This window comes from Saccoglossus kowalevskii, chromosome 11 (assembly GCF_978046115.1).
Source record: "Saccoglossus kowalevskii chromosome 11, keSacKowa6.1, whole genome shotgun sequence".
NCBI lineage: Eukaryota > Metazoa > Hemichordata > Enteropneusta > Harrimaniidae > Saccoglossus > Saccoglossus kowalevskii.
Genome location: NC_140651.1, coordinates 2,639,298 through 2,665,428, shown reverse-complemented (window position 1 = coordinate 2,665,428; position 26,131 = coordinate 2,639,298). Strand labels below are relative to the sequence as shown.

The 26,131-nt window shown below is 36.0% G+C and overlaps 1 protein-coding gene across 1 annotated transcript in view; it reads right to left on the bottom strand.

The window, feature by feature from the left end:
• Positions 1-11,631, bottom strand: part of LOC146735860 (C-type lection lectoxin-Enh3-like) — a 355,515-nt gene extending 343,884 nt beyond the window's left edge. Inside the window, exon 1 of the mRNA XM_085505623.1 lies at positions 11,624-11,631. The gene's annotated coding sequence lies outside the window, so the exon portion shown is untranslated. The remainder of the gene's footprint in view (positions 1-11,623) is intronic.
• Positions 11,632-26,131: the final 14,500 nt, after the last annotated feature.

Sequence of the window (26,131 nt, the reverse complement as noted above, 5' to 3'; positions counted from 1 at the left end):
GTATGAAGTTATATAATACGATCAGTATTAATTAATTACAAATGAAATGTACAATCTATATTTTCATCAAATGCAGGATTGTATTCGCCAATTAATATAAAAATGACTTCCATGTGTTTACTAACTGAGCATGTCATTTCTATTTATATTGAATTGTTCAATTCTGAATTACGTCATTATTATACATGTATGCCTAAGCATGCAATGTAATCCTTGCATCCAATTAAGTTACATCAAAATATTTAAAGATCTGGGTAAAATCAGTTTGGTAAAATCAGTTTAGTAAAATCAGTTTGGTAAAATCAGTTTGGTAAAATCGCGGTTTGAGTCGGAATCAGTGTAGCACTGGTTATACTTGAACGTACACAATGATAATAATTTCAAATATTAGAATCTTGATCTATATGTAAACTATTATGTTTTATACTGTTATCTCTTTATTGTTTATTTCTCTTTTCTTTATTGTTTATATCATTTACTGATAAATAGAATAATTTAAATAATCTGGAGCTTGCACTTTGGACATTAAAATGAGAATCATTATATTGAACCCTCTCTAAGAACTTAAATAATTACTGTTACATTACTTGGTTTGTATCCAGGACTACACGAGCTTTCCTGTAACCCGGCCAATTCTCAGTAACCCAGATGATGCAATTGAAGACAATTATCCGCGGTTGAATAGGGAGGAATTAGTTAAGGCTTTTAACTGTATAAGAGCAGATCCAACCTTTCTGATTACAACCGACCTTTGTATCATTTTTCACTCCAAGAAGCTTTTCAGTTTGATTTTTTTTTCATTGTCCCGTTACTCGTTCCGAGACGCGGTCGTGCGGTAAGATTATAGCCTTTTTGATTTGTTGTTAGTAAAAACGTATTACTCACAGTGGAGCCATCCATTGGATGGATGATTCAGATAATATAATACAATATAGCATTATGCCAGAAGTGTCAATGCTTTATTTTTCTCATATCACAATGACACAATTGTCAATGCATAATCATCATCTCCGTGTCTTGTAACAATCAGTGATAACTTTAATTGTTGGTACTATACAATTTCAAACACTTCTAGTTAAATCCATCTACAGAAATGGAGGACGTAACGATTGTGCTCAATTTTTACCAGTTGATCATATTAGTCATATTTTTGCTATGTGAAAAAAAAAACAATGCCAAGTAACCCCCTGTTGGCATCATATAATATGACATTAGATATAGTGAGTGATTTCAACTAGAATGATTTAATATTTAAATATTGCTATCAATGTCACGAGTTTCCTTACAACAGATAGTGAACTATTATATTCAAACCAATGATTGCACTGAGATATATAGCATAATACGCATATACTAACAACATATCAAAATATGTCTTATTTGATAACTTTTATATATTTTCTTATCAGTATACGTGGTATAAATCAAGTTTAAGTCATTACACATGTTTCAGACAACTTAAGTGATATATGTAAACTATATTGTTCAATATACATGCTTATAGACATGGCGTCATTCAATAATTTAAACATCCATGTAATGTTAGTAAGTTACACACAATAATTATAATACTCTTTTTAAAAAAGAAAGTGACCAATTCCCGAAACCATGTGTCTCTCATCTAGCATTCGCAATATATATATATATATATATATATATATGTATATATTTGTATAGTACTGATCTGATGTCATTTTTTGAGTATATCCATGTCTAGCAAGTACCCTATTTGTTGTTTTTCTATACAAATACAAATTGTTATTTCACCGACCAACTAAGTTTTATCCTTTAGCTTTATTATCACCAGTTTATCACATTTTCTGCTGGTTGAAAAACAAATTTACGTAGTAATTCATCGGTTTCTATGAGTTACAAATTTATAAAATTCTAGTACATACAGCATCATCGAACTTTCGAACAGTTTTCAGTTGTCACTGTGAGTATAAGAAAGATGTATTGGTCACTATTTTATGACCTACGGCAATTGGTGGAAGAGGCCAATAAAACAAATTAAATTTTGCGCTCAAAACACAGGGGCATGTACACATGTCCTCGTCAATTTAAGCATTCAGTTAACAAACCAAACAAATGAGGAGATATCTCCCATGAACAATTGAAATCAATTAATTAACACCTTACACAGTCTAAGCCTCGTTTGTATATTTTTCCTTTTATAATAGTGGCATTCACTATAACAACTAATTTGTTTATCGGAATGTTATGTTCAGCTCCCACCTCCATAAACATTCCGATTGTAAGTAATTCTCATTAGCCAATAGAATTGCACTTCTAACATTGTATATAGCGATTTGCTAAAAATGATTTCTCAGCCATTCTGCTTTACAAAGTAGAAGAAAAAATGCATGGCCAGAAACTATTTACGTAATAACAAAAATGTGTGACAGCGTGATGTTACCGTTGTATTAATGTGGTTGCAAAATAAACTATATTAAATTTATGGGGCTACAGTAAGTCAATTTAGTTTGTCGGAAAGTTCAGTTAACAGATCAATTACATATGTTGTGCCCAGAGGTGCACTTGTGTACAGTCAATTTTGTGAAACTAACGTGTTGTTGCACGTCGTGTTTTTTATACATAGACTTTTTATATTACATTTTGGAAAATTGGTCATTTAAGGCTCTAATATACTAGGGGTTAATTGTATGAATTTCGGTAACACCAAACTAGAACATGATTTCAAGGTTGTTATATATTTCAAAATATCTAATGCTTTGTTTAATAAGTGTAACAGAAGCATATTTCAATATTTTATCGAAAGTATTTATCATGCCGTTTTATACGACTAAATATCTAGTGCTCTTATCGATATACGTAAATGCTACCTGAGTTTTAAAATCACGTCAAATTAGTGCCAGTGAGCCCTCAACGCTATGCAAAGCATGTTATTTTGTTTATTAAAGATACCGACAAAGGAGCGATATAGTAACCACTTCTAAAACGCCGACCCAGCATTATATAAATTTCATGCTTTCCATCGAAAATAACGTTGCAATAAAAAGCAGAGGGCATGTCAAAATTTGTGACACTGAACGTAATTTTAAGGTAACGCAATCCTTATTCAATCGACCATTTTACTGAAATATTAAACATGTTAAACCGGATACTGTCTTCATAATACCGTATAAAATCTGTGTTAATATCATCTAATCTTGTTGTAATCCTAACTACGACAATTGTGTGTGCCATGAGACATAGAGGCACCCGTTGCCAGACAGTCGAGCAGATTATATAGAGTTTATCTGCAAGGGGACATAGATAATGAGTCACGGAGACACTCGAATACATTCATAGAGAACATCTGTATAGGTAGATTTAAGGAAGATCAAAGCGTAGTAGTTTACCGATCGGGATTAACAGTCTTACCTCAATATCAACATACCCCATCCAATCACATAATATATTATTCCTAATCATTGAAAGGTTGCCGACGTATGTTCCTGGTATTAGACACCATTATTTTGCACCAGCACTAAATATTACCGTCATGATAATGTCATATATACTTGTTAGTTGTCCGTATTGTCTGAACCACGTGTTATTTTCCCACTTCTCACATATAATGAAATGTATTATACGTATATTATAATTGTTATTTTCATTTATATATTGAGTAGAAACCTATTGTCCATTATTCACTGTATTGTTGTCTCGGTCCACGCGTTGGGAATCATGGCACATGACTCGCCATGTATGGAGTAAACTATCGCATCACTTTGAAACGTTTTGTTTATTTATTTATCTATCTAATATTATTTTTATATTTTACTTACGTTTTCGGCGATAAAATGCTTTAAATATAACAGATTTACACATTATTTACTATTTTCATTCTTGACTGTATCATTCAGATATAGTCTATTGTGCAACGCAATTATAGTTTTCCTTGATTAAACTATTTCCAAAATGCTACCTCATTGAATCACTTCGTGACGTATATTTCTCATAAAACTATTGTCTTATATCAACCAATATAACTTGATGGCCAACCAACCTAATCAAATATGTATTTTGCATTGTACGAGTGCAAAACAAGTTATTAGGAAATTAGGATATTAGTACCAGCTGTTTTATACGCATGCGCATTGGCAGATCCTGTTAAATCTTGTCATCTGTTTTGGGGCGTGTCTGGTCGATGTGAAATTGCTTCAGTCATTGGGTAGCGGAATTAACTGGTGTCTGTGTGAAAACCGCTGTGGCGGTAAAATGAATTTGCGCGGTTTTACCAACATAGTAAACACTGAGTAAACCAAACTTTGAACTCGCGATACTAGTGCCGACGACTATGGTTGAACAACCATGAGAAATAAATGGCGGGACTTTGGTGTTGCACATTTAGCACAGAAATAAAAGACACGCCCACAGTTGGACAACCAAACATTTTATTATTGGTCACGATGTACCACGGATCCACCATCTGCGTCATATAACATATGTGTGTGTAACTATATCATTGCAATAAATAACTTCTCCCGTGCTTTTTAAATTCCTTCGCGGGTATTCGACATCACGATGTTTTTATTTTAATGTTACATACGAGTAATTATTGTTATGACAGTCATCAGTCATGATTGTTTACCTAGTTACAATACTTTTTTCATCGAACATTGTGAACAGCATCGTACAATAAAATCACACTGTAAAAGTCAAGGAATCCGTATGACATATTTTGATGGTATCCGAGCATCTTAATATTCTAACCAGAGCAGGGCATTAGTGACGACCGAGTGCAATGTCTAAGTTTATGCTCTTATCCATACGCTAACAATCAATAAACAACGTAATCATGAAAACAGTGCACGCTGCCCTATAAAACACACATACACTATCGTCTAGAATTCGAGTGATAACCCAACACTGTAAGGTCATGTAATGGACCGCGATCATTTTAAAAGTGTAATCGGTCTTTATGAGGCAGATATCGGTGTCTGTATACACTGAGTTCGTCTCGTTCGCACTTTATAGGCATGCTATAATCCCAGAGTCAGTCGTTGCGTGTAAGATAATGCAATTGTTGTGAATCAACCAGTGTAACCCGAATAACGAGTTTTATTCAGCTATATTGATAAATATACGGTCGTTATGGAGTATTCTCAGGTGCAGTCAACGGAGCTGTTCGTGAACAAATGTGTTCGCAAGGGATTTTTAGCTGGCAGGCAAAATAAAACATCTTCAGTGGGAGGGAATTAAAAATAGGGTTTCTCAGAGGGGAATTCCAGTAGGAGAAGATTTTTATTCAGAGGGCAGGCAAGTTCCATTTTTAGATTGAGCGGGTAAGGACAAAATCACTGATTGTACATTGTATTTTTCAGTAGTGCAAAATTTGAACTTGGGTACAACTTTCTTAATAAAGAGTGTTGCCGGTGAAATGGGTCATGGAGAACAAAAACTGAGTGGGGAAAGGGCAGTGGGAGCAAAACTGAGTGGAGAGAAGGCAGCGGGGAACAAAAACTGAGTGGGAGATGGCAGTGGGAGCAAAACCGAGTGGGGAGAAGGCAGCGGGGAATAAAAACTGAGTGGGGAAAGGACAGTGGGAGCAAAACCGAGTGGGGAGAAGGCAGCGGGGAACAAAAACTGAGTGGGGGAAATGGCAGTGGTAGCAAAAACAGTGGGAAGGCAATTTAATTTGGTTGAGAGGAAGGGGAGTTGCGAACAGATTGACCTCTCCCCTCCAAATTAAATAAGCCTTAATAATGTTCATAAATTAAGTTACTGTTGATCAAACATAAATACCAAACATTTTTTAAAATTTACTCGTTGACTGCACCTGTATTCTGTGTTCTACTTTCCTTATTCAAACAAACATCGCGTCCTATACGCCGTTTGGGAGTCACGTTGAACACAACGCGTTGCTATGACTACTGGCGCTCACTTTGAACAGCATACATGTGAAGAAAAATTTAGCATGATAAATGTTACAGTCTATGTACTGTAGAAGGGTTAGTTGTTCACTGAGTTTTAATTTTGCTTATTTCGCTAACTGGAAAATGCGATAAAAATTTGTAAAATTTATGTATAATTTATGTATAATTTAGCACAGTACACATTATCTAAATGATAACATTGTGAATTTAAAACCCAATGAATATGCCTGAAATATTGAATCAGCGAAATTTAAGCCCAGTGAAAATTAATCATTTCATAGTATTATATTTGTATCACAACTTCTCTTTTCAGGACAGTTACAAATATGTCCATGCCTACTTGAGGAATTCCATCCTGGGCAACACGCATAATTACTTCGCAAACCAGGCGTATTAAGTTAAGTTCTTGCGTGTGCGTGGGTAAAACGCTATCTAATGAAAGCAGATGTCTGGATAGACTTATTTTCAACCGCTGAGAAATATGACCAAGTCCAATGTTACCCACTCAAATAAGAGTATTAATTATTATTATACATCTGTCACCAAAACGCCATAAAATTACAGCGTGCCGTTATTTTGCGGTATTTTACAGGGTATTTTCATCCTACCATATAATGAAATGCGAATTCCAAACATGGAATGATTACGCGCGTAAGCGCCCTCCAATAATAAAAACAAAACGTCGGTCGATACTTTCGCTGTACTGTCCTTCGTGCATACTTTGAGGTATCCTCGTAATAACCTTATAATACATGCTACATATGTACAAACATACACCATCTACATAATAGGAAGTGCACACGCGCGTATAACATACTGAACGTAAAACTAGAATCAGCTATCGACGTCTTCCCCATTAATCTAGTTTCATCATTATTGCTAATGTACGACTTTATATTGCAATTCATCACTATAGTAACAATATTTGCAGTTACCATTACTAGAATGACGAGTTAACGTTGTGATCAATCTTGAGATTTCATTTATCATGATTATTTAATGGCATAGCATAATGCATTGTCCTTTTCATTATGGGTTCATTGACATTTTTTTTGATTGATTGAACTCCAGATCACATATATAGAATATAACTACTGACATATAATGGATAATTAATTTTATCCATTCATTTATTCACTTATTCACTCTGCTTGGCTCTGTTATTGGAGGTTCAAATACATATATTCGAGAAAAAATACTTATTTTTTCAAATATATGAGAGAACCCCAGTAGAACGCATAACCAGAAAGTGATCAAAGCCTTTTTAGGGCGGATGTACCCTTTTTTTATCCCAATTCCCCATAATATTCATCATATTCCATCCCATTCCTCCCCACCTTTATTCTATCTCATTCTATCCCATAACCATCCTACCCAAAACCACACACCCCACCCGTCCCATCTCATTCCACCTATCTCATCCCATGCCCTTTTCACCTATCCCATAATAACCCTCTCCCATCCCAGTCCACCGAATCCGTCACATGCCAATCCATGCACTCCATTCCATCCTATCCCATCCTACCTCTTCTATCCTTTCAATCACATCTCATTTGAACTTTAGCGAGCTTGGAATAATAAAGCATTGTGACACTACAAAAATCTTCTAACAATGCCGGTGGCTTGCTATGTTCTCAAAGGCCATACATTTACGACAGTGTCAAACGTGCGTTTTATATTTATCTGTCACGGTTTAAATGTCCACCTCATTATCACGTGACAACAATCGCTACAATTTATGTTGATAACCGATAATTAAATGAGAATGTCTATTAATAGACTGTGATAACTTGGTTTATGAATTATTATTATTATGCAAATGAATCTCAGTTTAGATTGTCAGGCAACTGTAAATATAAAGTGATATCACAAGATTGGGGAGAAGACGGAGATATATTCTGTATTCATATGCTAATACGCGACGTATACTCAAGTCGGTGGCAGCGCGGTTGACGCCGTAGTTGCTTTCAATGTTTAAATAAAATCCTGTAACTTAGCGACATCTTTCCCAAGTTATAAAATTCTAAGAGTGTGTTCGACAATGTACCACGTGTCACTGTGATTGTTATCTACCAACGCATCAACTGAACGCTCAATATATTTTATTGATTATCTGGTTTCATTATTCAGCAATGAACCGCCTGGAATGGTTTCAATGCGCAATGATAAGATTTCTTAGCTTATTAAGTCATCAAATTTCTACTTTGATGTAAAGTGAATTTTGACACTTACTTATTGATTGGCGGATCCAATAATAGTGAGTGATATTGCATTGACGCCATGCAGGTTAACTTAATGTATATATATAATCAAGTTAGATTACTGAGAGAGATAACAAGTTCGTCTGTCTGAGCACTAAGTTATTACTGACAGATAACGCTGTCGTCTAAACACAGTGATTTGCACTTGTACATGCCATGTTGTATGTTGTATATTAAGTAGATTTCCTGATATTCGAACTGTAAACAAGTATAGGAAAATCTACAGTGATGCTGACGGATACATACAATATCAAACTACTATAATACAATACACAGTGTGAGTTGTCTTCATATATTTGGATTATGTTTGATTTTATATCAGTCTGTGTGTAAGTGAAATGTGTACCACCTCTCATATCTTAAGATATTATAGAATTGTCTCAGTCTGCGATATTGTTATAATAATATTAAAGATGCATTATAAGACACACAGTTGATATGTCAGGAGTTCAAACTACACGCATTAGTTTGCCCATTTTTATCATTTATACTAATTGTGAAAACGTTCAAAACTAAGACTCTCTTTAGTCCATAGCTTCAGGAGGCCTCCTCCAGCCCTTTCTGTCATCAGCAAGATGGTAAAGCTGCTCTCCATTCTCTGTCCATTCTTTGATGTCATCTTCCCATTCTCTTCTTGGTCGTCCTCTGTTTCTGTATCCTTCAACATTCCCTTGCGTAATACGTTTTGTTAGACTGTTTTTCCTCGATTGGTGTCCAACGAATTGCAATTTTCTTTTCTTAATTGTTTCAATTAGATGCTCTATTTTTTGTCCTTCTTTTAGCTGGTCTTTTAGTTTCATCGGTACCTCTTCGTTCCGATTTTTTGTTGCCATGTGATACCAAGGAGTCTTCTATAATAGTTCATTTTGAATGCATTCAGTTTCTTAGTTATTTTCGTTGTCATAGTCCAGCTTTCGCAACCGTAGAGCATCACAGACGTTACTACTGCTCTCATTAGGTTAATCTTGTTTGCCATGGAAATATTCTTGGATGCACTTGAAGGGTTCCACGGAGGTGCAACAATTGAAGGATTGGTTACCAACAACTTGCGCTTTGCAGATGATATTGACCTAATAGCAGATGATGCCAAAGATCTTGAAGATCTAACAGAAAGTTTAGACAAGACTTCAAGAAGTTACGGTATGGAAATCAGTGCTGAAAAGAGTAAAACAATTTTCACAATGGTTACAAGTGATAAGAATACCCACACAATATCAGCAAAGGTAAATGGTGAACAACTCGAACAAGTACACAGCTTTAAATATCTTGGATCAAGAATCCCAGAAGATGTTTCCAGCGAACAGAATTGGAATGGCAACCAGTGCCTTGGCACGACTTTAAACAATATGGGTTGCAAAGAATATTTCTATGGCAAAACTAAGACACACCTTTGAAATAGCTGAACATTTTCTTCAATACTGACAACGTTATTCTATGCTAAACAAATCATATAACACGTAAATTCTTCCCAGTCAAGCACGCAAAACCTTATCAAGCACATCATTTAGAGGATATTCACCGCCAACATGGAAATATCGCATACATACAACTGTTTTGCGTTTACATACATACGCTCATATAAAGCGTTAAAACCACAAATAACTCTTGACATGAAAATTTGGACGCGCGGATTGATATATATATATATATATATATATATATATATATTGTAAACACGTCTTGGAATTTAATAGCATTTCAAATTTATAAATGTGGCAATCAAGTATTCTCGAAACAGGTGCATTACTGAATAGAGTAGTTAAGTTGTCAAAATATTCATAAATGTGGCACTATTGTATCTAAGACATAATCAAAAGTCAGTGATACGTATTAGCTCACATTACGTTTTCCGCTGTACTGTGGAAAAAAAGAATTGCACTCGATGTGATGCTTTTCATAGTATTCTGTGTAAATAAATAATCCATTGATAAGGTTTCTATTTCAAAATTAAAACAATCGTAAACGCAATCAGTCGGTTTTAACTCAGAATCGCTTTCATAAATAACATAAGAACGTACATGTTTTCTCTTAATCGGTTTGAAACATTTGTATATTAATTGAAATATCAAATGTCCTGCAGTTACTTGTCTACTGAACTCTCGGGAGATACATTGGTGCTCGGACGTAAATGAGAATGCCCTAGTTTGCGACGTATCCATTGGCTAAAAACACTTTTTGCTTGACCATCATCTGCAGCGAGAGCGCAAAGGAGAGCTTTCAAGGGCTAGCCGATATTGACACACTCGCGTAAACTACATGGAAGTAAAAAAAACATTTGAAATATGTTTATATAATTTGTTTCATCCTGAACGAATTATGTTTATTTACACTGCCCTACTGTTCTGTTTTCATAACAAGACTAGTCTTGTGATTGGTTCTTGACAAATTCTGAATAGGCCACGTCTCCAACTGTGCTGAACTGTGCCGTGCTTTCTGTATAACCGTGCTTTCTGTATAACTGTTCGTAAACTAATGGAGTAAGCAGACTAGAGGCGGGTGGTATATTGAACGTTCCATTCTGATGAAAAACGCAAGATATTAGACTATGTGTGACACTCCTAATTGAAAACCTTTATCTGATAATGCGGACAGATGTATGGTTTCACGCTTCGTGTCGGCATTCAGCCTGTCAAATCATATTGCTCATTTGGGTTAGTTAATAGGTAACAAAGCCCCTTCCCAGTATAGAAGTCGGTTTCTCATTATTTTCAGTGCAACCATTGTTTCAAAGCGCCTTGCTAATTTCATAGGCAATTATGCAAATATATACCAAGAGTGTTACGCGTGGTAATGTAAAATATGACTCGGTAAAAAATTATTGTTTTTTTAAACGAACTTTTTACAAACCATCACATCACTTAGATCACGATTCACGAATTCAGGACATGCTTGTATTGCTAGGTTAAAGTACACACAGAGTATTCAACGTGTCAAATGATGTTTACTGTGGACCACTCTGCTACAGTGTATTTCAAATGGCGTTGCTGTGTTGATGCATCACAAACGTCGAAGAGAATACCTGCAATAATTTCTTCAAGTTTTTTTTTTCAAATGTGAGCTACGTAATAAGATTGCGACACCATATACATGTATATTTTTTGCCGTTATTTCAATTCATATTCACATTTACGTAAAATTTGTGTTTCGTTTAACGGTGTATATTTCCCAAGGTTCAAAGTTCCGTTAACTGTTAATACTACTGTTACTAAATTTGAACGTTAAACAAATAAAAAATGTTACGGTTCGGTTACCTCTTAATTAAAGTTCGAGTTACTAAATGTGGACGTTCAATGGAAATAAAAAACATATGTCGCCGGTAGCTCGAAGTTTTGTTAATGTTTAGTTGGACATCAAGTTACAATTTGGGCGTGATTTTGCAAAAGTGGGCGTGATTTCTGAAATATGGACGTAACTCGATGTCAGTAACTCGAACTATTCAGCATCTCCTTTCGGAAAGTGTTATAGACCAACATCCCACCTTTCAATTCAACACAATATCGAAGTAACTCAAGCAACGACATTTAGCATAGCTTCTAGTTATGGCTTGGAATCTGCATGTCAGCTTTTCAATCTGTTCAACAATTTATAAGCAATTAAACACATTGTTACAGGGTAGTCGTAATTGCGTTAAATAATAGAAACGTGTAGCATAGCGGAATCAATAACGATGTGAGCAGTATGGCCTTTATTTACATTATGGTGGTCAGCACATAAAAACAAAATACTCTGATTGCTTTGATGGTAGTCATACCGGTGTAACCATGTATTTGATTCTATGAATAGATAATCATATTTATAGGGCTAATTATCTAATACGTGATGTATGCCGAGTCGATGACAGTGCAGATGAGGGCGTAGTCATCGATTTTCAAATACATTCCTGTAACTTCGGGATATCATTTTAATCGATACCATCAATGTATCACATACCGCTGTGATTGGTTGTCTGTCAACAGATCTACAAAAACTCTAATATATTTCATTGATTTTCTGGCGTAACACAATACTGCTATTAACGGCCTGGAATGATTGCAATGCGTAATGCCAAGCTTTCTCAGCTTATTGGTTGTTACAATACAACTTCTACTTTGATGTAAAGTGAATGTTGACACTTACTTATTGATTTGGGGATCCAATAATAGTGAATGGTATTGCATTGACGCCATGCAGGTTAATTTATATATATATAATCAAGTTAGATTACTGGGAGAGATAACAAGTTCGTCCGAGCACTACGTTAGATTACTGACAGATAACGCTGTCGTCTAAACACAGTGATTTACACATGTACATGCAATGTCTAAAGGTGTCTAAGTAGATTGTCTGGATTTCGATTTATATACAAATATGATGATGACAACATACGATATTGCTCACGGGAAATTACAACAGAAAATCACTACAGTGTGCGTTTCCTATAGTATTTGACTCGTGATTGGTTTTATATTCGTTTGTGTATAAAGTGTGTTAAATAAAATAAGTTATATTGAAATATATAGCATCTCTCATATCTTAGGAAAGCATGATGTGATAATAACATATATTATTGTTTATGTTATAATGTTATAATAATTTTAAAGATATATATATGTTTATATATACGATGTATCAATAATATCTTACTATTTTCTTAATACACGTAGACAATGTAAGGTACGATGCACGTAGACAATGCAAAGTACGATACACGTTGACAATACAAAGTACGATACACGTAGACAATGCAAAGTACGATACACGTAGACATTGTAAAGTACGATACACGTAGACAATGTAAAGTACGATACACGTAGACAATGCAAAGTACGATACACGTAGACAATGCAAAGTACGATACACGTAGACATTGTAAAGTACGATACACGTAGACAATGCAAAGTACGATACATGTAGACAATACAAAGTACGATACACGTAGACATTGTAAAGTACGATACACGTAGACAATGTAAAGTACGATACACGTAGACAATGCAAAGTACGATACCCGTAGACAATGTAACGTACGATACACGTAGACAATATAAAGTACGATACAACTAGACAATGCAAAGTAAGATACCCGTAGACAATGTAACGTACGATACACGTAGACAATATAAAGTACGATACCCGTAGACAATGTAAAGTACGATACACGTAGACAATGTAAAGTACGATACACGTAGACAATGTAAAGTACGATACACGTAGACAATGTAACGTACGATACACGTAGACAATGCAAAGTACGATACACGTAGACAATGTAAAGTACGATACACGTAGACAATGTAACGTACGATACACGTAGACAATGCAAAGTACGATACACGTAGACAATGCAAAGTACGATACACGTAGACAATGTAAAGTACGATACACGTAGACAATGTAAAGTATGATACACGTAGACAATACAAAGTAAGATACCCGTAGACAATGTAACGTACGATACACGTAGACAATGCAAAGTACGATACACGTAGACAATGCAAAGTACGATACACGTAGACAATGCAAAGTACGATACACGTAGACAATGTAAAGTACGATACACGTAGACATTGTAAAGTACGATACACGTAGACAATGCAAAGTACGATACCCGTAGACAATGTAACGTACGATACACGTAGACAATGTAAAGTACGATACACGTAGACAATGTAAAGTACGATACACGTAGACAATGCAAAGTACGATACACGTAGACAATGTAAAGTACGATACACGTAGACATTGTAAAGTACGATACACGTAGACAATGCAAAGTACGATACCCGTAGACAATGTAACGTACGATACACGTAGACAATGCAAAGTACGATACACGTAGACAATGCAAAGTACGATACACGTAGACAATGTAAAGTACGATACACGTAGACAATGCAAAGTACGATACCCGTAGACAATGTAACGTACGATACACGTAGACAATGCAAAGTACGATACACGTAGACAATGCAAAGTACGATACACGTAGACAATGTAAAGTACGATACACGTAGACAATGTAAAGTACGATACACGTAGACAATGTAAAGTACGATACACGTAGACAATACAAAGTAAGATACCCGTAGACAATGTAACGTACGATACACGTAGACAATGCAAAGTACGATACACGTAGACAATGCAAAGTACGATACACGTAGACAATGTAAAGTACGATACACGTAGACAATGTAAAGTACGATACACGTAGACAATACAAAGTAAGATACCCGTAGACAATGTAACGTACGATACACGTAGACAATGCAAAGTACGATACACGTAGACAATGCAAAGTACGATACACGTAGACAATGTAAAGTACGATACACGTAGACAATGCAAAGTACGATACACGTAGACAATGTAAAGTACGATACACGTAGACATTGTAAAGTACGATACACGTAGACAATGCAAAGTACGATACCCGTAGACAATGTAACGTACGATACACGTAGACAATGCAAAGTACGATACACGTAGACAATGCAAAGTACGATACACGTAGACAATGTAAAGTACGATACACGTAGACAATGCAAAGTACGATACACGTAGACAATGTAAAGTACGATACACGTAGACAATGCAAAGTACGATACACGTAGACAACGTAAAGTACGATACACGTAGACAATGCAAAGTACAATACACGTAGACAATGCAAAGTACGATACACGTAGACAATGTAAAGTACGATACACGTAGACAATGCAAAGTACGATACACGTAGACAATGCAAAGTACGATACACGTAGACAATGTAAAGTACGATACACGTAGACAATGCAAAGTACGATACACGTAGACAATGTAAAGTACGATACACGTAGACAATGCAAAGTACGATGCACGTAGACAATGCAAAGTACAATACACGTAGACAATGCAAAGTACGATACACGTAGACAATGTAAAGTACGATACACGTAGACAATGCAAAGTACGATACACGTAGACAATGCAAAGTACGATACACGTAGACAATGCAAAGTACGATACACGTAGACAATGCAAAGTACGATACACGTAGACAATGCAAAGTACGATACACGTAGACAATACAAAGTACGATACCCGTAGACAATGTAACGTACGATACACGTAGACAATGCAAAGTACGATACACGTAGACAATGCAAAGTACGATACACGTAGACAATGTAAAGTACGATACACGTAGACAATGCAAAGTACGATACACGTAGACAATGCAAAGTACGATACACGTAGACAATGCAAAGTACGATACACGTAGACAATGCAAAGTACGATACACGTAGACAATGCAAAGTACGATGCACGCAGACAATGTAAAGTACGATACACGTAGACAATGTAAAGTACGATACACGTAGACAATGTAAAGTACGATACACGTAGACAATGCAAAGTACGATACACGTAGACAATGCAAAGTACGATACGATACACGTAGACAATGCAAAGTACGATACACGTAGACAATGCAAAGTACGATACACGTAGACAATGCAAAGTACGATACACGTAGACAATGCAAAGTACGATACACGTAGACAATGTAAAGTACAATACACGTAGACAATGCAAAGTACAATACACGTAGACAAAGCAAAGTACGATACACGTAGACAATGCAAAGTAAGATACCCGTAGACAATGTAACGTACGATACACGTAGACAATGCAAAGTACAATACACGTAGACAATGTAAAGTACGATACACGTAGACAATGCAAAGTACGATACACGTAGACAATGTAAAGTACGATACACGTAGACAATGTAAAGTACGATACACGTAGACAATGCAAAGAACGATACACGTAGACAATGCAAAGTACGATACACGTAGACAATGCAAAGTACGATACACGTAGACAATGTAAAGTACGATATACGTAGACAATGTAAAGAACGATACACGTAGACAATGCAAAGTACGATACACGTAGACAATGCAAAGTATGATACACGTAGACAATGCAAAGTACGATACACGTAGACATTGTAAAGTACGATACACGTAGACAATGCAAAGTACGATACACGTAGACAATGCAAAGTACGATACACGTAGACAATGCAAAGTATGATACACGTAGACAATGCAAAGTACGATACACGTAGACAATGCAAAGTAAGATACCCGTAGACAATGTAACGTACGATACACGTAGACAATGTAAAGTACGATACACGTAGACAATGTAAAGTACGATACACGTAGACAATGTAAAGTACGATACACGTAGACAATGTAAAGTACGATACACTTAGACAATATAAAGTACGATACACGTAGACAATGTAAAGTACGATACACGTAGACAATGTAAAGTACGATACACGTAGACAATGTAAAGTACGATACACGTAGGCAATGCAAAGTACGATACACGTAGACAATGCAAAGTACGATACACGTAGACAATGTAAAGTACGATACACGTAGACAATGCAAAGTACGATACACGTAGACAATGCAAAGTACGATACACGTAGACAATGCAAAGTACGATACACGTAGACAATGCAAAGTACGATACACGTAGACAATGCAACGTACGATACACGTAGACAATGTAAAGTACGATACACGTAGACAATGTAAAGTACGATACACGTAGACAATGCAAAGTACGATACCCGTAGACAATGTAACGTACGATACACGTTGACAATGCAAAGTACGATACACGTAGACAATGCAAAGTACGATACACGTAGACAATGTAAAGTACGATACACGTAGACAACGTAAAGTACGATACACGTAGACAACGTAAAGTACGATACACGTAGACAATGTAAAGTACGATACACGTAGACAATGTAAAGTACGATACACGTAGACAATGCAAAGTACGATACCCGTAGACAATGTAACGTACGATACACGTAGACAATGTAAAGTACGATACACGTAGACAATGTAAAGTACGATACCCGTAGACAATGTAACGTACGATACACGTAGACAATGTAAAGTACGATACACGTAGACAATGTAACGTACAGTACACGTAGACAATGCAAAATAAGATACCCGTAGACAATGTAACGTACGATACACGTAGACAATGTAAAGTACGATACACGTAGACAATGTAACGTACGATACACGTAGATAATGCAAAGTACGATGCACGTAGACAATGTAAAGTACGATGCACGTAGACAATGCAAAGTAAGATACCCGTAGATAATGTAACGTACGATACACGTAGACAATGTAAAGTACGATACACGTAGACAATGTAACGTACGGTACACGTAGACAATGTAAAGTAACAGTGATGTAGTTAGACGTGCTGTGAACAGTAACATTCAAATATTTAGGGTCACGTATAAGGCGTATTGTATTAGTGAGAGAGTTTTACCATGCAACATGAATCCCAGTCGAAAATAACACACGAACAACCAAATATGTAAACAATATGCGAAAGCGATTTTTAAACTCGTGTTTTAAGTTACGTTTCTTGGCAATTCCAATCACATTTAGGGACAGTGACTAGTTGAACTGCTCAACATGTTCTAATATGCTCCGTGCAAGGTAGCAATATTATGAATAAGAATACCCCTGGATGCCTGAATTCCAATTAATGAAACAAATTGATCGAAACATGTTATTGCAAATAAAAAGCGCAGTTCGACCTCAGGTTGCTACTAAATGTAGTTGTAGATTAGAGGCAGGTGATATATTGCATGTTCATTTCTCATCGAAATTTAACCTTATTAAATCTGACTCTTTTGAAACGCCAAACGAGCGATAAAAGTTAACTACACAAATTACGTGTCCAATTGAAAGCATTTCAATACTGATGATCGTTGTTCGAGTGTTATAAACATCATATATTATAGCATGTTCTAGCTTCGTTTCGGCATTGTTGAGTAAATTCAGATTCTTACTTGTTGTTGTTAAATAATAAATAATAATAAATTACTGCCATTGTTTGTATACAGTTACAATACACGACTTGGCGAAGGAATAATATGTTTTCCTAAAATTTTACTCTACTCTGAATTTTATAAGATCACGTGATAAAATTAATATGATTAGGTTAAATTAACGTGGCAACTAGAATTACGTTGAAATATTCACATTTATATTTTCACTTCGAGCAGACAACTAATGAGAAAAAAGGCGTGTTTTTTTTTATAAAAATTACATCATATAATGCGATATGCTGTGACTGTCTTTACAAAATCAATCCAAATCATGTTTTCATACAAACCTAATAATAAGTATATCACAAAAATATAGAATATGGCCTATTAGTGATGAACTGTGGTGACGTTATATTGTAATATTTACGGTGATAATTATAGCAGCGTTATCAGTATACACAAGATAAAGCAGGAAAATTGTCTTACACAAAATACACACAACATTTATTGAAATGAATAGTTTGTCACGCTTGATTTCACTGTTTGACAGCTTTGTTAGAGGGATAACTATGATTTTCAATCGTGCAATTAGTTTTTCTATTATTCTTGTTTGTTTAATCTACCTTGTGTAGATATAATCATCATTATATTGGTTTGATAAGTATAACGTGTTCTGGTTATTCAATTACATTAGGCATATTTATTCAGATATCGTGGTTTAATATAGCTGATAAAAATGCGATGAGCTTCACGGCAACGTATTCCGTTATTATAGATTACACTCTTGAAAATCTTTTCCAATGTGAGTACAAATAAAGTCATTCATATAATATGAGATTATTACGAGGATACGGCAAAATATGTACGGGGACAATACAGTGTATTGGAATATCGACAACGCGCAGTGAAGTCTGGTCAAACACCGGGGGCAACCATGTGTGTTTTTTCATTATTAGGAGACGCTTACGCGCGTAAGCGTTTCATATTTGGAATTCACGTTTCCTGATATGATAGGATGAAAATACTCAGTGAAATACCGCAAAATTACGGCACGCTGTAACTTATGACGTTACGGTGACAGATGTATAATAATAATTGTGATATTTAAAAATTTACTTAACCTATATTTATGTTCTTCCGCCCTTACTTTGTCTGACATCATTTGAAATTAACAATGTATGTTAATTATTTACTTTGCATACTAATTAAGCCATTTATATATGCATATAGAACACAATTAAAGTGGTCATATACAATATATTATTGTAGATAACGAGGAAAGATTATGTAATGTTCTTTGACTTGGTAGCTGTATTGAATACAATCTGCGATACAATTAGGTTTTAATCGAAAATTATAATTACAACTAATTAAGTGTGAAATAATATCCTTTCCTGGGCTTATAAGGTTAGTTGTTTAATTTGAGTATACTTCAATAAAGTTATATGATGAATTCAACTTACAAATAAATGCAATAAATTTATTTGTAGAATTCATGTGGGTATCTACGAGTGAAACACCATGTTGTCGATTAAAACTGCTTTCTTGAATGCATTAGAAATGAAACTATTTATTCTAATTTACTTTGTAAAATATCGAAATCGTGATTACTTTTTTTATATTTGACATTACGATCCTACGGGACTTTTAAATATGGTGAGGTATAAAATCCAGGTGTTGCTCTGATATCGCACGTGGAACATAAAATAGCGTTTGTATTTTGTTCATATTATTTTTCAATCTGTGTAAAAATGTCTTGAAATGTAGCTCTTGTGGAATCAATAAATCAGAACATTGCCAATCATATTTTGAAATGCAAAAAAACGCTCTATATAATTCGATTTAAATTGTCAGGATGTCGCCGTGTTGTCAGTGAAGGATGTAGACTGTGACGGAGGTTAATATGAACTGGTGATCTTTATTCGGATGGTGACATCGGGAAAACAATGGTTGTCCATGGGCGTTGGCCAATCCACCAAGCCCAGAAAGCTAATGAACTCAGGATTATATGTGTGTGTCTGAGTCTATATGTCTGAGTCTCTCCCGAGTATGAAGTAACATGTCATTTTATAAGGTAAATCACGTGATTCAAATTGATACATCACACAACTGCTTTTATGGTAGGGCAGTGATTTAATACACGGCATCCGTATAAGTTTCCCGAAATACGTTGAATGAAAATGAAAAAGCGATTTTAGCACCTCCACATCGTGGGTAATTGCTTTACAGGCTGATTTGTCGCAGGTGATAGTGTTTTACTAATTATATTAATACACGTGGTGTCATACACTGTCAACTGCCCATATCCCACATACTTGCTAAAAGCGACACCGATATTGTTTTACAAACCACGCTTGTTGATAGCAATGTAAAGATACGCTTGATATTGTTTCAATACAAGCGTTACCCATGGGAATCCTGACAACGCCCATGATGGGTGTCCGTACGAGCGATATGACAGTGTAATTGATTGTTATAACCACAGTCCCTCTATCACTGTGTTATAACCTTCTCTTTACCAGACAATCTCATATTAACGTATTAGAATCTATCTCAAAATAAATACAGTTAATTTCAGGGATTTGGTAATAAATGTTACCTGAATATAATTGCACATTCGATCAAATTTGTAAAAAAAAACTTTATTTAAACCTAACTACGCTATTAGTTATTTTAACCTGAAATATTTCAGGCTAATTTATACAAAATGCTAGCAAAATATCCACTGTTGATTTCACTTTCTATGTCGATATTTATAAGAAACGATACACTATCATGATATCAGTAGTAGTTTCTGTTGGATGAGAACGAGGCTATGAATTGAGAAATTGTGACCATCCATCACTAGACTAGATGACTTAATAACTCCACATAGATGCTGTTAGCGACAAATGAAGTCATTATCATGCAAATCAGGCCAATAACTATAGTGTATTCATATGTTATTAAATTATATACACAGGTATTACTACAAAGTATATGGGAAATTATGAAATGAATTTCAAGTTATATTCAAATAAAATAATTAGTATGCGAACAAAATTGTATTGTTTACCAATCAAGTCAAACATTACTGAGTATCATCTCATTCGAATGAATTGCAAAGTTGAAATGCAAATTTTCAAGTCAAATACACAGGTGCATTTTAAATCGGTCACTAAATATCTAAATCGGAAAAGTTTTCGGGGTTTAACTGTAATCGTTACAGACATAATCCTAATGTGGTTGAATAATACGAATGTTTTATGATAATTACGATTAAGAATATCCATTCAGTATTTAGAGGTCATTCGCGACTAAAACTGATATAGTGAGATGGCTATTTCCACTTAAGAAAAAGCAAAAGGCAAAATAAACAACAACAGAACAAGCATAAAATGTTCACATTAATTTAACGGACATAATGATTTCATCTGCACATTTTACATGAGTCACAGCGCGATTTTTTTCTTTTTTACGTAACCATGGTAGATAATTATGTTCTATTCTATTAAAGAAAACGAACAATAAATATAGGCTGTCCTATTATGGTAAATACGTCGCTCTATTATATATTCTATAATGTGTCTACAACTATCGAAAGAGTCATTTGTCAACAGTCTTCAAACTGCGGATTTTGAAAAAATCTGACAAATTGTGGCCTTTTATGAAATGTCAAAAATGACATATTTGATTGAATTATTATTGTCAAAATTTCCATGTACTTTCATTTGTACATGTTCATCTAATCAATGTGAGTACGCATACACTACACGCCATGTAAAGCTGTCTCTTGTGAGGATAGTGCGTTATAGTGTAATGAGGGCGAGTTCTAATTCCGTGTTATATGTATATAATATGTGTGTACACGTTTATGTAAATAATGCGTTAGATTGTATATATAGTGTTACATCATTGTTTTAACAATTTCTAAGTTCGAACAATGATATTTTAAGAAAGTAATACATAAGTAATTGATTGTAGTCACAAAATATTGAGTTAACAATTCGATGTGCGAAATTTGTTTTATTAATGAATCCTCACGTAAGAGTCCGACAGTACAGAGTTTAAATATTAAATGATTATCCCCTTTTCCGTATTTGGGGGATTTATAATTATATCATGGGATCAATTGTATCTACTACGTTTTGTATTCGGAAACGGATTTATAGAATAATAAGTCTAGCAGGGTACATTACAAAATCACCATATATTTCCTTGCTTGATGTGACCTTCAGTCAGGAATGTGGTAAATGTATATGTGTTCGCTCATTACGTGGCGAGAAAACAAATCATGCGATGGTTACAGCCGTCACTAATTTAAAGCATTGCGATAAAGTGTCAACTCAATCCGCAGTTTGGCAGACCACGCCTTCACTTCACTTCAAATTGTGCGTGTGTGTTTGGTGCAATCTTAATTCGTTCAATCATAGCCTCTAAGCACGGTTTTTGATTTTTAGTATATTAGTTTATTTCCATGGTAGACCACGCCTTCACTTCATTCAAATTGTGTGTGTGTTTGGTGCAAGCTTAATTCGTTCAATCATAGCCTCTAAGCACGGTTTTTGATATTTAGTGTATTAGTTTATTTCCATGTAACTACGCTGCCAGTGTATTGTAAATGACACTCATACCTCAACAATGCAAATATCGTGAAATGTCGTAACTGTCGTGTATGTCAGTCTCATCTGCCAATGCAAATATCGTGACATGTCGTAACTGTCGTGTATGTCAGTCTCATCTGCCAAGGATATCGTGACATGTCGTAAATGTCGTGTATGTCAGTCTCATCTGCCAATGCAAATATCGTGACATGTCGTAACTGTCGTGTATGTCAGTCTCATCTGCCAAGGATATCGTGACATGTCGTAACTGTCGTGTATGCTAGTCTCATCTGCCAATGCAAATATCGTGACATGTCGTAACTGTCGTGTATGTCAGTCTCATCTGCCAATGCAAATATCGTGACATATCGTAACTGTCGTGTATGTCAGTCTCATCTGCCAATGAAAATATCGTGACATGTCGTAACTGTCGTGTATGTCAGTCTCATCTGCCAATGAAAATATCGTGACATATCGTAACTGTCGTGTATGTCAGTCTCATCTGCCAATGACAATATCGTGACATATCGTAACTGTCGTGTATGTCAGTCTCATCTGCCAATGAAAATATCGTGACATGTCGTAACTGTAGTGTATGTCAGTCTCATCTGCCAATGAAAATATCGTGACATATCGTAACTGTCGTGTATGTCAGTCTCATCTGCCAATGACAATATCGTGACATATCGTAACTGTCGTGTATGTCAGTCTCATCTGCCAATGACAATATCGTGACATATCGTAACTGTCGTGTATGTCAGTCTCATCTGCCAATGAAAATATCGCGACATATCGTAACTGTCGTGTATGTCAGTCTCATCTGCCAAGGATATCGCGACATGTCGTAACTGTCGTGTATGTCAGTCTCATCTGCCAATGAAAATATCGTGACATATCGTAACTGTCGTGTATGTCAGTCTCATCTGCCAATGGAAATATCGTGACATGTCGTAACTGTCGTATATGTCAGTCTCATCTGTCAAGGATATCGCGACATGTCGTAACTGTCGTGTATGTCAGTCTCATCTGCCAATGCAAATATCGTGACATGTCGTAACTGTCGTGTAGGTCAGTCTAATCTGCAAATGCAAATATCGTGACATGTCGTAACTGTCGTGTATGTCAGTCTCATCTGCCAATGAAAATATCGTGACATATCGTAACTGTCGTGTATGTCAGTCTCATCTGCCAATGACAATATCGTGACATATCGTAACTGTCGTGTATGTCAGTCTCATCTGCCAATGAAAATATCGTGACATGTCGTAAATGTCGTGTATGTCAGTCTCATCTGCCAATGCAAATATCGTGACATGTCGTAACTGTCGTGTATGTCAGTCTCATCTGCCAAGGATATCGTGACATGTCGTAACTGTCGTGTATGCTAGTCTCATCTGCCAATGCAAATATCGTGACATGTCGTAACTGTCGTGTATGTCAGTCTCATCTGCCAATGAAAATATCGTGACATATCGTAACTGTCGTGTATGTCAGTCTCATCTGCCAATGACAATATCGTGACATATCGTAACTGTCGTGTATGTCAGTCTCATCTGCCAATGAAAATATCGTGACATGTCGTAACTGTAGTGTATGTCAGTCTCATCTGCCAATGAAAATATCGTGACATATCGTAACTGTCGTGTATGTCAGTCTCATCTGCCAATGACAATATCGTGACATATCGTAACTGTCGTGTATGTCAGTCTCATCTGCCAATGACAATATCGTGACATATCGTAACTGTCGTGTATGTCAGTCTCATCTGCCAATGAAAATATCGCGACATATCGTAACTGTCGTGTATGTCAGTCTCATCTGCCAATGAAAATATCGTGACATATCGTAACTGTCGTGTATGTCAGTCTCATCTGCCAATGGAAATATCGTGACATGTCGTAACTGTCGTATATGTCAGTCTCATCTGTCAAGGATATCGCGACATGTCGTAACTGTCGTGTATGTCAGTCTCATCTGCCAATGCAAATATCGTGACATGTCGTAACTGTCGTGTAGGTCAGTCTAATCTGCAAATGCAAATATCGTGACATGTCGTAATTGTCGCGTATGTCAGTCTCATCTGCCAATGAAAATATCGTGACATATCGTAACTGTCGGGTATGTCAGTCTCATCTGCCAATGACAATATCGTGACATATCGTAACTGTCGTGTATGTCAGTCTCATCTGCCAATGAAAATATCGTGACATGTCGTAAATGTCGTGTATGTCAGTCTCATCTGCCAATGCAAATATCGTGACATGTCGTAACTGTCGTGTATGTCAGTCTCATCTGCCAAGGATATCGTGACATGTCGTAACTGTCGTGTATGCTAGTCTCATCTGCCAATGCAAATATCGTGACATGTCGTAACTGTCGTGTATGTCAGTCTCATCTGCCAATGAAAATATCGTGACATATCGTAACTGTCGTGTATGTCAGTATCATCTGCCAATGAAAATATCGTGACATGTCGTAACTGTCGTGTATGTCAGTCTCATCTGCCAATGAAAATATCGTGACATATCGTAACTGTCGTGTATGTCAGTCTCATCTGCCAATGACAATATCGTGACATATCGTAACTGTCGTGTATGTCAGTCTCATCTGCCAATGAAAATATCGTGACATGTCGTAACTGTAGTGTATGTCAGTCTCATCTGCCAATGAAAATATCGTGACATATCGTAACTGTCGTGTATGTCAGTCTCATCTGCCAATGACAATATCGTGACATATCGTAACTGTCGTGTATGTCAGTCTCATCTGCCAATGACAATATCGTGACATATCGTAACTGTCGTGTATGTCAGTCTCATCTGCCAATGAAAATATCGCGACATATCGTAACTGTCGTGTATGTCAGTCTCATCTGCCAAGGATATCGCGACATGTCGTAACTGTCGTGTATGTCAGTCTCATCTGCCAATGAAAATATCGTGACATATCGTAACTGTCGTGTATGTCAGTCTCATCTGCCAATGGAAATATCGTGACATGTCGTAACTGTCGTATATGTCAGTCTCATCTGTCAAGGATATCGCGACATGTCGTAACTGTCGTGTATGTCAGTCTCATCTGCCAATGCAAATATCGTGACATGTCGTAACTGTCGTGTATGTCAGTCTCATCTGCCAATGAAAATATCGTGACATATCGTAACTGTCGTGTATGTCAGTCTCATCTGCCAATGAAAATATCGTGACATATCGTAACTGTCGTGTATGTCAGTCTCATCTGCCAATGAAAATATCGTGACATGTCGTAACTGTCGTGTATGTCAGTCTCATCTACCAAGGATATCGTGACATATCGTAACTGTCGTGTATGTCAGTCTCATCTGCCAATGAAAATATCGTGACATGTCGTAACTGTCGTGTATGTCAGTCTCATCTGCCAATGAAAATATCGTGACATATCGTAACTGTCGTGTATGTCAGTCTCATCTGCCAATGAAAATATCGTGACATATCGTAACTATCGTGTATGTCAGTCTCATCTGCCAAGGATATCGTGACATGTCGTAACTGTCGTGTATGTCAGTCT